Source organism: Mirounga angustirostris, unplaced genomic scaffold, assembly GCF_029215605.1.
Source record: "Mirounga angustirostris isolate CCGP_5_RB_7025 unplaced genomic scaffold, mMirAng1.0.hap1 SCAF_2, whole genome shotgun sequence".
Taxonomy (NCBI): domain Eukaryota; kingdom Metazoa; phylum Chordata; class Mammalia; order Carnivora; family Phocidae; genus Mirounga; species Mirounga angustirostris.
Window position 1 is genome coordinate 202,995,316 of NW_026991710.1, and position 16,067 is coordinate 203,011,382.

Consider the following 16,067-nt stretch of genomic DNA (forward strand, 5'->3'; position numbering starts at 1 on the left):
TTGTTGTAGGATAAGCTTTGACAAAATCCAAAGCTTTTCATAACAAGTATTCTCAATAAAATAGAAATAGAAGATTCAGTTGTGATAAAGGAGAGGTGCCTGGGTGGCTCAGTCGGTTAAGTGTCTGACTCTGGGTTTTGGCTCAGATCATGGTCTCAGGGTCCTGAGATCCTGCCCCATGTCAGGCTCTGTACTCAGTGTCTAGTCTGCTTCAGATCCTCTCGTCCTCTCCCTCTCTCCCTCCCTCCCCAGCCCTCAAATAAAATAAATAGAATCTTAAAAAAAAAAAAAAAGACTAGGGCATAAATTTTTGTGTCTCTTCTCAACTGTCTAAAATTAGTAAAGAAGTTCATTACATTAAAAAGCAGTTAAATTTCGCAACTAAAGTTGTTTTTTTACTTATATGTGACTTCCAGAAGTGATCTAACCTTTTTTGAATGCATACTCTGTGCCAATGTGCCAGACCATTTACATGATTATCTCACTATCTCATTTAATCCTTAAACAACCCTGTGGAATAGAATAGATATGATATTTATTTACAGATAAGGAAAGTGAGGGAGCAGAGATAAGTAAATTGGTCAAGTCCACTTACTTAGCTAGTAAATAAATGACAGAGGCAGGACTTAACATCAGGTGTGTCTGATTCCTCCCAGTGTATTTAGGTCCCTGCTGGATCTGCAGCAGAAATTTGATCCTTCTAATTCCCTTTCTCTGAACCCTGTAATGGTTCCTCACTGCTGCAAGGAAGATTTTCCTGTACCATCATACCCTTGGCTATCTGTAAAATCGACCCCTTCCTCTTGTGTGTCCCCACATGTATCTTACCTGCTCCTGAATTAACACCAGTAACGTACTGCTCACATTGTTCCTGGAGTGCAAAGACCATCCCAGTGATGGTTCATTCGTGTTGACGGAATAACTGAATGAATGAAGTTAGATTAGTTTCCATTCACTGTGTTCAACGTGACTGATTTCGTGTGGGTTGATATTTCTTAGAGTAATGCTTTATACGTTCAATAGTAGTAACCAAATATTTTTAGTTATAAAAGCAATGGCTTTCCAGTGAACGTTATGATTAGCCTCATACTTAATTTCAGTTTAGTGGTTGGGAAAAGCACAGTAGTTAAAATCCTGTCAAAAAAGTCACCTTGCTGTGTTTTTTCTTACACATTTATATATTGTACCATAAAAGCATAATTATTTGTATCTTACACTTAGCTGTTTGATTAGATATTGAAGCATTTCACCCGCAATCAGAATTGCACATCCCCACTCCTATTTATTAGCTACCTCCATTCATACTGTGATTTAACGTTTTGACAAAGCACCTAATCTTTCTCTTAGCTAACAGAATTATTTCAAAGCAAAATAGCTCGTTAGGTCAAGTACATTTCCCTGTGATAGGTAAAAATGAGTATTGTGTGTTGTCTCTAAGGGGATCTTAAATGTAACTATTTTAATTAAAAAGTATTTAAATTTATTTAGACTATTGTTTAGTATTTGGTATAAAGTATGCTTATTCATCAAGGGGGTGCCTGGGTGGCTCAGTCGGCTAGGTGTCCGACTCTTGGTTTTGGCTCAAATCATGATCTCTGGGTCGTGAGGTTGAGCCCTACATAGGGCTCCACACTGAGTGTGAAGTCTGTTTGAGATTCTCTCTCTCCCTCTGCTCACCACCCCCCTACACACAGTGTCTGTCTCTCTCTCAAATAAATAAATCGTTTAAAAAATAAGTATGCTATTCATCTTATTCAGTGAATGTCATTGCTTATTTATAAATCAAAATATATAATGCAGGAGACAGCTAAACAACTGTTGAATATATACTACCTCCAAATTTTATTTCTTCGGAGGAATGAGCAACAGTTTGTTCCCCACATAACTATGAGTTACACATTGTTTTAGGAGAAAGAAAACAGGGGGGTAGGGCATTGATGCTTTCTGACATCACCCTAATCCTGTCTATGCAAACAGAAACAAAACCCTCAGGAACTTTTCTTTTAAAATGTAATCTTTGTGCTCCAGAAACCTGTTCTAGACGTATGCCTTTTGGGGTTTATATGGACTTTTTGAAGGTGGGTTGGGATGGAAATGAGATTTCTTAAGAATAATTCCATTACGTTAGAGGCTTGAGACCTGATTCATAGCTTAAAGTTTGATTGAATTTCTCATAATTAATTATCTTTTTGCTTCCTTATCCCATGAGGGAAGCCTATATTAACCACTGGATAGAAATAATTATTGTAAAACACAGTCCAAAGTCAAAATCTTAATGGCTTCTATTAAATTTCTTTTTGTTATGACTTTTTATGGAAATGTGTTAAATGTTTGATAATGTTCATTATCTCCAAATAATGGGGCTACTATCTGATCTAGCATGCCTATGTCAGGGGTCTCCAAAACCACTCACAGGTTCGGTGATTTGCTAGGAGGACTTACAAGACTCAGCGTATAGTCCTGCTCATAGCTGTGACTTATTACTGCAGTAGGAAAAGGCACAGGGCACAAAGTCGGAGGAAACCGGGTTCATGCTCCCAGCGGAGTCACACAGGATGCCCTTACTTCATCCAGCATTGAATTATGACAACACATGTGAAATACTGTCTACCAGGGAAGCTCATTAGAGTCAGTGCCTCGTTTTTATGGGGGCTAGTCACATCGGTATCCTCTGACTAGCACGTACCAGAGTTCTAGACTCCCAGAGGGAATGCTCGTGTTCAGCCTGAACCACATTGTTTTCACAAACAGGCACAGTGAGACATTCTTATCTGGGAATGGTGGGAGTACAAACACACACTGGATGGCTGTGATAGGAAAACGATGATGACTGACTTCTTTTCATCTAAAATTGTGTATAAAATCAAAATGTGATTACTATTAGTATTGAAGACTAGCATTAAATGCAAAACTTTTCTGAAATCCAGTTAAGTAGCTTAAAGTCATACAACTAGTTGTATCATTGAGGTGAAGAAGCAGCAGCAGGAGGAGGAGGAGGAGGGGAAAGAGGGGAAGAACGAGAAGGAGAAGAAGAAGAAAAGCACAGCCTCTAAGAGAGCAGAAGGTGAAGACAAACACCCAAACAACTATAAAGACAAGTACAATAAACCAAGGTTTGCACACATGGCACTGTTGGGACTTAAAGTGAAGGGGAAGAAGAGTTAGCAAAGTCTCTGATCCAGAGCCCCTGCCTCCTGGTTTCCCATCTTGGGTTCTTTCATGGAGCTGTGGACATGACAGAAGAATCTGATATGAGGTGAGAAGACAGACTGAACCAACCAGCTTAGAGGAATACAGACTAGAAGAAAATTCCAACCCTCTCTTGTTAAGATGGCCAAATTAAAAAGGGAAATAAAGACACATGAAAATTGATTCATAATTTGGTAATTCAGGAATAGAGGTACATACAACTAGTTGTATGACCTTAAGCTACTTAACCTCTCAATGCCTCAGGCTACTCATCTATCAAATGTGGGTAGTAAGTTCAATGTTAAGACTCACAGGGGGTCTTGTGAGGATTGAGTTAATACATGCAAATATGCTAGGATGGTGTCCAGTCCATATTCATCACTCAGTAAATGGTAGTTATTTTCACTCAACTTTGTTTTAAGTTCAGACCTTCAAAAATGGGAAAAGAAGAGTCACTGAATGTTCATATACCTTGTGCTTAGACTAATTTTTAACCTATGCCAAATGTGCTTTGTCTCCTTCATGTGTTTGCACGTGCACATGTGTGTGTAATCTTTTAAAGTAAACTACTTCAAAGTGAGGTGCACACATCGTGATATTGTGATCCATCAGCATGTATCTCCTAAGAATAAGGACATTTTCCTACATAACCACAATACCATTTGCACGCTCAAGAAATGTAAGAATGAGACAGTGGAAGTATTTAATATGCAGGCTATGTTCAGATTTCCCCAGTTGTTCCAAAAATGTCCTCTGTAGCTTTTTTTCTTTATTTTTTCTTTTCTTTCTCTTTTTTAAAACCTAGGAATCAAAGAAGAATCACATTTACTTTACTTGTCTTGACTCTTCAGTCTATTTAGACTAATCTTCCTGCCTTTTTTTCTTTTTCTGTTTCTCCTTTCATGACATTGACATTTTTGAAGAGGCTGGAGCAATTGCTTTGTAAGATGTTCTTTTGAAAACTGCATATAGAGATTAAAAGATAGTAGACTTTGTTAAACTATGTTTTTTCTCTCCATTGTCCACTTAACTGTTACAATTTAAAGTTTTGAGAAGACAAATGACTAATGGAAATAATTTGAACGATTTGGAAAATCATTAAAAATAAAATAAATGTTTTTATTAGAATATTCCCGAAGATGAGATATTTATTAGACTTATGAAGAGAAAAATGGTTAGACTAAAAAGGTTGTTTTATTTGACAGAGGTTTTAAGTTCTGTTGCATTTTACTCTTTTTTTTTAATTTAAATCTAATTAGCCAACATATAGTACATCATCAGTTTCAGATGTAGAGTTCAATAATTCATCAGTTGCATATAACACCCAGTGCTCATCACATCACGTGCCCTCCTTAATGCCCATCACACAGTTACCCCATGCCCCCACCCACCTCCTCTCCAGCAGCCCTCAGTTTTTTCCTATAGTTAAGAGTCTCTCATGGTTTTTGCCTCCCTCTCTGATTTCTTCCCATTCAGTTTTCCCTCTCTTCCCCTATGATCCTCTGCGCTATTTCTTGTATTCCCACATATGAGTGAAACCATATAATTGTCTTTCTCTGATTGACGTATTTCACTCAGAATAATGTCCTCCAGTGCCTTCCACTGTGATGTAAATGGTAAGATTTCATCCTTTCTGATAGATGAGTAATATTTCATTGTATAGATATACCACATCTTCTTTATCCATTCATCTGTTGATGGACATCTGGGCTCTTTCCACAGTTTGGCTATTGTGGACATTGCTGCTATAAACAATGGGGTGTACGTGCCCCTTCAAATCACTACCATTTGTATCTTTGGGGTAAATACCTAATAGTGTAATTGCTGGGTCATAGGGTAGCTCTGTTTTCAACTTCTTGAGGAACCTCCATACTGTTTTTCCAGAGTGGCTGTACCAGCTTGCATTCCTACCAGCAGTGTAAGAGGGTTCCCCCCTCTCCACATCCTCACCAACATCTGTTGTTTCCTGAGTTGTTAATTTCAATCATTCTGACTGGTGTGAGGTTTTGATTTGTATTTCCCTGTGGTTTTGATTTGTATTTCCCTGATGATGAGTGATGTTGAGCATTTTTTCATGTGTCTGTTGGCCATTTGTATATCTTCTTTGCAGAAATGTCTGTTCATGTCTTCTGCCCATTTCTTAACTGGATTACTTGTTTTTGGGGGTGTTGAGTTTGATAAGTTCTTTATAGATCTTGGATACTAGCCCTTTATCTGATATGTCTTCGTTATATTTTATTCTTCGGTATTTATTGAGCTCTTGCTACATCATCCCTGTTCTCCTAATGGTTGCAATCATGAGAGTGAGACAGACAAGTAATTAGGCAATTATAGTACAGTGTGATAAGGCACGTGTGTGTGTAAGTTGGTCCTGGGGCATCAAATAAGAGAGGCAGCAAACTTAGAATTGGGAGATTGGGAGGCTTCTTTAAGGAAATGACATTCATGTACACACATGATTGTAACCTAAAGGGTGTACAAGAAATAGCCAGACCAGGGGTTGGAGGAAGAGTGTTCCAGAGAGAGAGCACATTGCATACAAACCCTGGGAGAAAAACGAACATTTGAGGGATGTAAGAATTACAGTGGGTGTGGAGTATGGAGAGGGAACTACAGAGGAGCCGAGGCTGAAGAGGAGAGCTGGAGGCCTCATCACCCATATTAAAGGATTTGGCTGCTATTATGAGTTCCGTTGGAAGCCATCGGGAGGTTATGTCTGAAAGTAGAGGTGTGATACAATCAGATTTGTACTTCAGGAAAATCACCCTGGCTCCACTGAAGAACAGGGCTGGTGGCAGGGAGTCCAGTGAGGAAGCTGTTGGCTTAACTAGGCAAGAGATGATGGTGACCCGCATCAGGCTGGTTGTCATTACAGTGGAGAGAACTGACTGAGTTTGAGCACTATTTAGATGAAATCAGAGTAGTCTTTGGTGATGGAAGAGGAAGTACAGCATTAAAGAAACAGACTCTAGAGCCAAAACGTTGGGGTTCAAATCCAAACACTGCCACTGAATAGCTTTGTAAACTTTGGCAGATTCCTGAACCACTCAGCACCTCATTTCCTGATCTGTGAAATGAAGAGAATCACAGTATTTACCTCAGAAGATTGTCATGAGGATTAAATGAATTAATATCATACTATACATATATATGATATACGTATAGTTGTAATTATTGTTATCATTACTGATTCGATATGTCATTGAGGGAGAAGAGCCAAGATTGATGCCTGAGTTTCTAGTTTGGCCTCTGAGGCAAATTATGGTACTTTTTTGGTAGCAGAGGAGGGATGATGAATTCACATTTGGACTTGCTGGTTTTGAGAAACTTTGGGATGCCCAGGTAAAAACATTCAGTAGGCTGAAGAGTTTGGAAGTAGATATCATTTGGGGAATTATTAGAATATAGGTGGTAGTTAGAGAAGTTGCAGGGGTAAATGAGACACTCAGCACCCCTCCACCCCACACCCACTGCCCCAAAGAAGAGCATGATAAATAGGGAGAAAGGCATATGAAGGTTGTGTTATCTTTAAGAATGTATTATTTAGGTCAGAAGCCAAGGTATAAAACGTGGTGCCAAGTGGAGGGTTTATAAAAAGACTTTCAGCTTTCAGTACAACTTCATTTACATTAACTTGGGCTTCAGAGGACATTGAGTTGAGGTCAAGTGGCAGTCAGGTAGAAGAAAATTCTTCCTCCACTGAGAAAAGTTGCAAGTCTAGAGAAGTAAATTTGCTAACATGGGGAAGATGTAGCTGACTGCTGTTTTGCTTCAGACTGAGGGAAATAAAAGATGTAAGACCAATTTCAAATTGTCAGGACATAGAGTGAGGTCTCAGTTCTTTTTGTGAATTATGTGTTCTATTGAAACACATATTGCTAGAATTAGTTAACATTGTGTTTACTAAAGAATTCTCTATTTTTTCAACTTCTTGTTATGAAAATTTTCAGAACTATGAAGAACTTGAAAGGAATAGGACAATGAACACCCATATAACCCACCTAGATTCTGTACTCTTCACCTCTGTGAATGTTTAGCCAAACCATTTCAAAGTAAATTGCAAATTTTGTGGTACTTCACTCCTAAAATATTCCTAACTAGCGTGCATTTCTTGTTGTAATACCATTACCACACTTAGGAAAATTAATAGTAATTTCTTAATATCCCTTACTATTCAGGCCATATTCAGATTTCTCAATTATCTCAATGTTTTGTAAAGACTTTTTTTCCTTCCTAAACAGAATTCAAGGGTCACATGTTGCCTTTGGGTGTTACACCTCTGTAGTCTCTTTCATTCTAGAACATCTTCATACTTTTTCTGTTATTGTTTTGTTTTACAAGGGAGCATTGGCTTTTTAAGAAACCAGAATGTTCTAAATCCTCTATTTGAGTGTTTCTTGGTAGTATCATTTATCTTGTTCCTCTATCCTTTAGAATTCCTGTAAACTAGAACATAAGTCTAATGGCTTGATTCTATTCAGATTAAAATTTTGGACAAGAATATGCCTTATAGGAGGTACTGTGAACTTCATGTTGTACCACATCAGAAGGATGTCAGATTGTCAGACTGTTAGCAATACTAAATTTGATCTTTTCTGTGTCATAATATACGTTTCCCCTCTGAAATTAGCAAGTAATCTGTGAGGTGATAATTGCATACCACATGCCTTAGTGTATCTATTGATGATTCTTGCCTGAACCAATTATTTCATTGGCAGTACTAATTCTATCATTTCTTCTGCATCTGTTAGCTGATGTAAAGCACTTTTCCTCTTCTGCTGGAGATGAACAGCAGTTCTTTCCCCCAAAGACAGAATAAATGCTTAATTCTTTACTTTTAATGTGAAGTTTTGAGGACAGGGAATTTGGTGTTACAATTTCCACCACTGGTTACACATGAGCTCTTTTTTTCTGCTCTCTCTTGTTAGAGTATCATTATGGACTCATGGATTTTTATTTGTTCAATTTGTTATAAGCAGTTGTAACTGTTTTCTTTTTTGTTCAGATTCTCTCAAGTGGCTGGTGAGAGCCTCTCAAAGCTGGCTTATGTGCCTTTTTGACAGCCCTTCATTATTTTTTTCCTTACTTTTCAGAAAAACATAAACTATGCTCGCTTATACTTTTCCTGCCCTAGTTCTGGAACCAGTCATTTCTTCAAGGAGCCCTGGTTCCTTTAAATGGAGAAGGGTATTTAGAAAACAGTATCTGAGCATTAGAGACGTTCATTGCTCCTGGGCTGCCATTACCTCTAGTGGATATAATTAAGTTGTGTATATATATTATACTACTTTTCTAGTTATGTTTGTACATGCACATGTATTTTTTAAAGTCATGGCTTCATGTTGATACCTGTGCAGATTTAATACCACAATCCAATATGGTGTTTTCTGTTTTCTACCGAACTTCTTGGTTCCTAATAGTATTTACATAACTACCTGTTTTATCGTACAGTGCAAATAAAATAGGTTCAAAATTACATAAACTAATATTAATACTACAGCTGTCTTGTGAGGTTTAAGATTTCTTTGCCATTTTATTATCCTTAGGATATATCCCAGTATATATGTCAGAGTGCTCTGTTCAAAAGTGACCTGAGGGGCACCTGGGTGCCTTAGTCGTTAAGCATCTGCCTTCAGCTCAGGTCGTGATCTCAGGGTCCTGGGATCGAGTTCCGCATCGGGCTCCCTGCTCAGCAGGAAGCCTGCTTCTCCCTCTCTCACTCCCACTGCTTGTGTTCCCTCTCTTGCTGTGTCTCTCTCTGTCAAATAAATAAATAAAATCTAAAAAAAAAAAAAAAAAGTGACCTGAAATATTTTTTTATCTTCATGTGGTTATGTTACTTACTTGATATGCAATTAAGTTCATTTATTTCCACTTGTTTTCATTGTTAAGGTTTGCTGATTTTGATTTTTTGCTTGGTTTTATTCTCTTGAATATAAAACATTTGTATGGTTCAGAAGTCAAACTATATTAAAAAGTATAGTTAGAATTTTTCTTTGATTTTACTATCCCTACCCCCTACCTTAGTTCTTTTACCACTTCCATGTTAGGTAACCATTTTTATTAATTTCTGGCTTAGCCCCCCAGTGTTTCTCTTTGTTATTATGAAACTAGAACTCTAACTGTCCCTGTTTTTTTCTTCCACGCTAGTTGTATCATTTTACACTGATAAATGATACATTGTATCATTTTACTCCACAACGGCAAACCTAGTGTGTTTGATGCCTGGAGCAGGTAATTTTTAGTACATCACTCTTCTATATGATAAAATTATTTTCAGTAGTAACTATGAGATAAAATGAACCATAATAATAATAGAAACAAAATGGAAACATTATGTTCTTTTATTGAGTATTTGAATATATAATCATGACTAGTAAAAGTAAATTAAATATAGTATATTACAGAAAATATTTACTAAAATATCTCTGCCAGAAAATCATCTTAAATGTCTATTATATTTGCAATATGAAGAGAAAATGACTGAATGATCATGAATATTGACATTATTTGATCCACTAGTTTATAACCAGGCATTCAAATAAACATTGCCTTTTTGTTTCTTCTAGTAAGAGTAGCATCTTTTGTTGTGTCTCCTACCATTCTTCCAAATTTGATTCTTCTATGTAAGTGTCCACTTCCTTACATTTTGTTGTGGTATAGTTAATGACCTTAACCACAGTTTCCGTGCACTGTTCTTTAAATAACTGTGTTTAAAGCTTTGTGTTTACTATTCATTGTTTGAGGCTGATTCCAGCTGTCTGGAAATATTTTGGGGTCTGATTAACTCATCTAAAACTTCCTACCAGGAAAAAAACAGATAACCTAGAAAAGAGAAATAGCATACAGCTGTCTTTGTTTATTTGGAATCTATTGTTTCAATGCAGGACTATGTAGTATATCATGGGGGCTTGAGACTGTGCACAAATGGAGCTTGAACCATTCAAACCATTACAAACTTAATTTCTGAAATGAATATGTAAAATTGAGTCCATGTATATCAGAGGCTAAACTGGGAGTTCTCCAAATTAACTTCCATATATAATTCAACATTTAAGAAATAAGTAATAAAAACATCTACTTTGGGTTTGCATAATATTATTAAAACACAACAGCGGCCACAACAATTATTTAGATTTAGGAACAACAAAAGATTTTTCTAGGGAATATTTCATTGCTCATATTTTTAAAAAAATTACTGACACATGATGATAAGCAAGTCAACTCTAAGTTTTGGTTTGTAAAATCTCTATAGACAATGTTCTTTCTTACTGTGGGCACCTGGCATGGTCTGTTCCCACCATCCCACTCTTGGTATCCACTGCACCTACCAACAATGTATAAAAATGCCTGTTTTTTCACAACCTCAGCAATGGTGTTGAGTGTTTAATATTCTGATGGGTAAGAAATGGTATCTGTGTTTTAATTAGCATTTATTTAGTCATTTATTTTGCCATTTTTTTTCCTAGTGGCATCCGCCCCTTTCTTTTCAATTTATAAAAAAAGAATTCTGTATTTAAACAGAAGTTACATGGGGGGTTGTATCTTACACTAAATTGATCATGCTTATGGGAAACCTTAGTACCTAACATTTCATTAGTAGAAATTTCTGTTTCCCCCTTTAAGGTGGCTGAGGCATATTGTGGCCCTCTTGAGGAACTAAAACAATCTCATGTGTATTAGTCCGGTAGATTCATACTGGTAAAGCAATGCTTTTCAATTTGGACTCTGCAGTCTTAATCCATTTTTATACATGGAATTCCTCATAACATGTTTATGAAGATAGAATTCTGTTTTTCCAAAAATATTTAAACCACTACTATAGAGTTGTTATTTTAATTTTATAATACATGCACCATTGTTCAATAACAGATACACAATTATGGCTAAAATAATTAGAAATCATTAATTTAACAAAATCAGTTAAATTGGTTTCTTCACCAATTATTAATTGAATTGACTAGACAATTTAGTTAAAATAGTTATCACATAAATATAGCCTTACTGCTTAAATATTATTCATTCTTTGATAAGAAAAATGGTACATTTCATTTTTATAGAGCCAACTATGAATACTCAGTTTTTCATTAAATTTTTTTAACCTTAATATGTGAAGTTTATTATATGTCAATTTTACCTCATTATATGTCATTTTACCTCTAGCGCACAAGAGGGGGTAGGGTTAGAGGGAGAAGCAGACTCCCTGCCAAGCAGGGAGCCCCATGCGGGACTCGATCCCGGGACTCCGGGATCATGACCTGAGCTGAAGGCAGTCGCTTAACCAACTGAGCCACCCAGGCACCCTACCTCATTAAGTTTTTAAAATTTTTTTATTGTTATGTTAATCACCATACATTACATCATTAGTTTTTGATGTAGTGTTCCATGATTCATTGTTTGGGCATAACACCCAGTGCTCCATGCAGAACGTGCCCTCTTTAATACCCATCGCCAGGCTGACCCATCCCCCCACCCCCCTCCCCTCTAAAACCCTGTTTTGTTTCTCAGAGTCCATAGTCTGTCATGGTTCATCTCTCCCTCCAATTCCACCCCCTCTTCGTTTTTCCCTTCCTTTTCCTAATGTCCTCCATGCTATTCCTTATGTTCCACAAATAAGTGAAACCATATGATAATTGACTTTCTCTGCTTGACTTCTTTCACTGAGCATAATCTCCTCCAGTCCCATCCATGTTGATGTAAAAGTTGGGTATTCATCCTTTCTGATGGCTGAGTAATATTCCATTGTATATATGGGCCACATCTTCTTTATCCATTCATCTGTTGAAGGGCATCTCGGCTTTTTCCACAGTTTGGCTATTGTGGACATTGCTGCTATGAACATTGGGGTGCATATGGCCCTTCTTTTCACTATATCTGTGTCTTTGGGGTAAACACCCAGGAGTGCAATTGCTGGGTCATAGGGTAGCTCTATTTTTAATTGTTTGAGGCACCTCCACACTGTTTTCCAAAGTGGCTGTACCAACTTGCATTCCCACCAACAGTGTAGGAGGGTTCCCCTTTCTCCACAACCTCTCCAACATTTGTTCTTTCCCTGTCCATTTTTGCCATTCTAACTGGTGTAAGGTGGTATCTCAGTGTGGTTTTGATTTGGATTTCCCTGATGGCTAATGATGATGGAACATTTTTTCATGTGTCTGTTAGCCATTGGTATGTCTTCTTCAGAGAAGTGTCTTTTCATGTCTTCTGCCATTTTTTGACTTGATTATTTGTTTTTTGGGTGTTGAGTTTGAGAAGTTCTTTATAGATCTTGGATACCAGCCCTTTATCTGGAGTGTCATTTGCAAATATCTTTTCCCATTCTGTGGGTTGCCTCTTCGTTTTGTTGACTGTTTCCTTTTTAAGGTTTTTAAATTTACTTTTTCGAGATAGAGAGAATGAGCTGGGGGAGGGGCAGAGGGAGAAGTTTAGCAGGGAGTCTGATGTGGAGCTCCATCCCTGGGACCCTGGAATCATGACCTGAGCTGAAGGCAGACGCTTAACCGACTGAGCCACCCAGGGGCCCACAACTGCTTCTTCTAAGGATAGTGTTTGGTATTGAAAATCTCTTCATATATGTGTGTTTAAATAGTGAATCTCAAGTCTGTCTGCTTTTCTTCTCCAGTACCACTGCTGATCTAAATCATCTCTCACCTGGACAGTGACCCTCATCTTTTAACTGTATGCCTCTTAGCTGTTTTTGGCTCCTTCCCCTGTGTAGGGGCATATTTTAATATGCCCGTGTCTGCTCTTGTTATTTCTCTGCTTAGAGCGCATCAGTGTTGTTTCTTGAGTACCTTTCCTATGTCCCTGGGTTCCACTTGGCTTTTATCATTAGCACATGAACTCTCCAACTTGATGTAGAAGAGTCTAGTCTCTATTTATAGCATCAGATGTCTGGTGAGGTAGAGAAGGTTAGGGAGGGAGCCAGAGCAAAGGGCAACTACATTTTGGGAACTTTGTCACTGTTTCTCTCTGAACTTTCTGTCTCCTGCTCTTAGGAATGGGGAGCAGCAGCTCATACGCAGCTCATACACATTTTGTTTTGGAGATCAGCGTGTATCATTCCATTCTCAAAGTCACTCTGGTCTGCAGCTTTGAAGTAGGTTTGCCTGCTACCATTACACCTCCCACTTAAGAACCTAGGACAAAAGAAAAATGGCAGTGCTTGGCCAACGAATTCTTCCTTCAGCCCTGTTATGCCCTCTCAGAGCCCATGGGAGCTGGGGATGTCTTTGGGGCCCTCCTGAATGTTTCCTTCTCAGAGTCTGCAGAATGTGTTGGGCTTATGAGCTAGAGCATTGCATATCGGCTTCTGGTATTTTCTCAGTGTGGTCCAAATTGTTTTGTTTCCTTTAAAGTTAATGTTGAATGGACGGAGATTAACTCTTTTCCTTTTTTTTTCCAGATTAATTTTTAATAGAGAGTCTAATTTCTTTTTTATAGCTACATAACTTTCCACTTTGATGGATATCCATAGCTTATTCAACTTTTTTTAAAAATTTAATTTCATTATAATTAACATACAGTGTTATATTAGTTTCAGGTTTACAACATAGTGTTTTTTCCTTCTATTTTTGATATGTATCCTATTTCTTCTATATTGGAGACAGAATTTTGGGGGTTTTTTTGGTCTTTTTTTTGGTAAAAGTGACTTACACTGCCAATAGCCCAGAAATTTCTCTTTTAGTACTTGAACCTAAATTCAGGATTATCAAGCTAGATAATGCCATTTAGTACTCTTGATTGTCGTTCTTAGAGTGCAGTTTCTTAGTTCTAATTGATGTTGGAATTTATAGAAATTCCATTGTCTTTTGGAATAGATTTATTTCTTGCCATTGGTTTAGTTTTAGGGGTATTGATTTCTTTCTTCTTTCCCTCCCATCCTTTAATGGAAAATGGGAGACTGGAGATCTTCTGACATTTTCATTTGTGTTGACATTTTCTGGAAGGTCCTGATTCAGTCAGCCTTACAGGTAGGGTGAGTGGGGGAAAGGATTCTTAGTGGAGAAATCTGAATGGGGGATGCGCACAGAAGGGGCCATTTATCCCCCAAAATGTTTCTTTGGAATTTTGACATTTTTCATAACCATGTTTTGTAAGAGTAACTTTAAAAATCTTTTAAAAGATGTTCCTGATTAAACATAGAGATTAGAAATGAAAGTGGGAAATACTTAAAGAATTTTGTTTAATGAGTATCAGTTCCCACTAGAGTCAGATCACTTTTGGTGTATACTATAATTTGTAGCACCTGTGACCATCTACTTTAGAAAATTTCTAAGGATTCATATAAATTCCTATATTAAAAACCGACCAGAGAAAAAGAATCTATGAAATTACTTCTTTAATAGTAATTAACCGTATTTAGCCTTCTACCCAAACCCAGAGGTTGAGATTGTTTACATAATGATGCATCTTAAAAATATGAATTCTCTAATAGTCATTGTTCTGGTCAGACCTGTATTCAAGTACGTCTGTATTCCCTTTCCCCTGTCTGTATCAGCTGTTATAATGAAACTTTAGTAACAGATCTTCCACCTCAAGCCTTGGACATTCTGTTGAAGCACGTAACTTTGATTTGCAAAGACTACTGAGGCCAGTTATTCTGTTTTCAGGGAAAATGACAGGGCACAATAGATGGCTTTGTACCCTCTTGTCAAAAGGATGAAGCATTAATGCTGTGATTCAGATATTGGTGTGCCAGCCAGGCACTGGTTATCTGGCATTATGACAGGTTTGCTAATGATTCCTGACGTGAGTGTGGCAAAGAAAAAATTGTAAATAGCCACAGGATAGCACTTTACAAATACTGTTTTTCTTTAAGTACTAAATCTACATGATCCCATCAGATAAAAGCTTCAAAAAGAAAAGGACCCACTTTTGATGATTTATTCCTTATTTTTTCCACTCTCTTCTGCTAGGAAGGTTCATTTTACTTTGCTCTTCCTGATAAATGACTTCTTAAGGGAAAATTGTGATTTTTGTCGTGTCTTTTCTAGATTGATGATTTCTGTCTTGTTTTTCGAAGGTAGATTTTAGCTTGGTAGCTTATCAATTGAGAGTTTCAGTTAAAAGCAAAATGGTTGCAATTTAACCTAGTATGGTGAAAATAATACCTTATTTTTTATTACATACCTCAATTTATCTTTTATTTTTATTTATTTATTTGTGAGAGAGAGAGAGAGTGCCCATATACAAACATGAGGGGAGGGGCAGAGAGAGGAAGACAGGGAATCCTAAGTGGGCTCCATACCCAGCACAGAGCCCGAAGTGGGGCTTGATGTCATGACCCTGAGGTCATGACCTGAGTGGAAATCAAGAGTCTGATGCTTAACCAACTGAGCCACCCAGGAGCCCTGAGATGTTGATACCTTAAAGAAAGAGCATTTAGATAAAAGCAGCTTTTAGAAAGTTAAAAACTTCAAAAATTATAATATTTAACGGACTGAGCGACCCAGGCACCCCCAAAATAATACTTATTAAAAACAAATGATTAAAAGAAAACCTACACAGATAGTCTCAGCATTCACATAGAACTTTGGCACATTTTTTGTTATAATAGTCCACTGGGTCAGGCTTCCTTTTCTACTAATGACCTTTGAAGGGCACAGTTTTTGAAAATACAGTCTAATTTCTAAAAGCTTTTTCTTATTATAGTAATAGGTTTTCACTGTAAAAAATTTGCAAATACAAAAACCATGAGGACAAGAGTTTTTAAAGAAAATGTTTGAAAAATTACCCAATAATTATACCCTGTGGTAATACTCTTAAGTATTTTTAATTATTTAAATATGAGTTTGTCTTATGTATGTTTTTTATTTGCATGTCCTGAGATTGTTTCAGTTTGAGATCACAGTGAATATTGTGTTGTGACCTGCTTT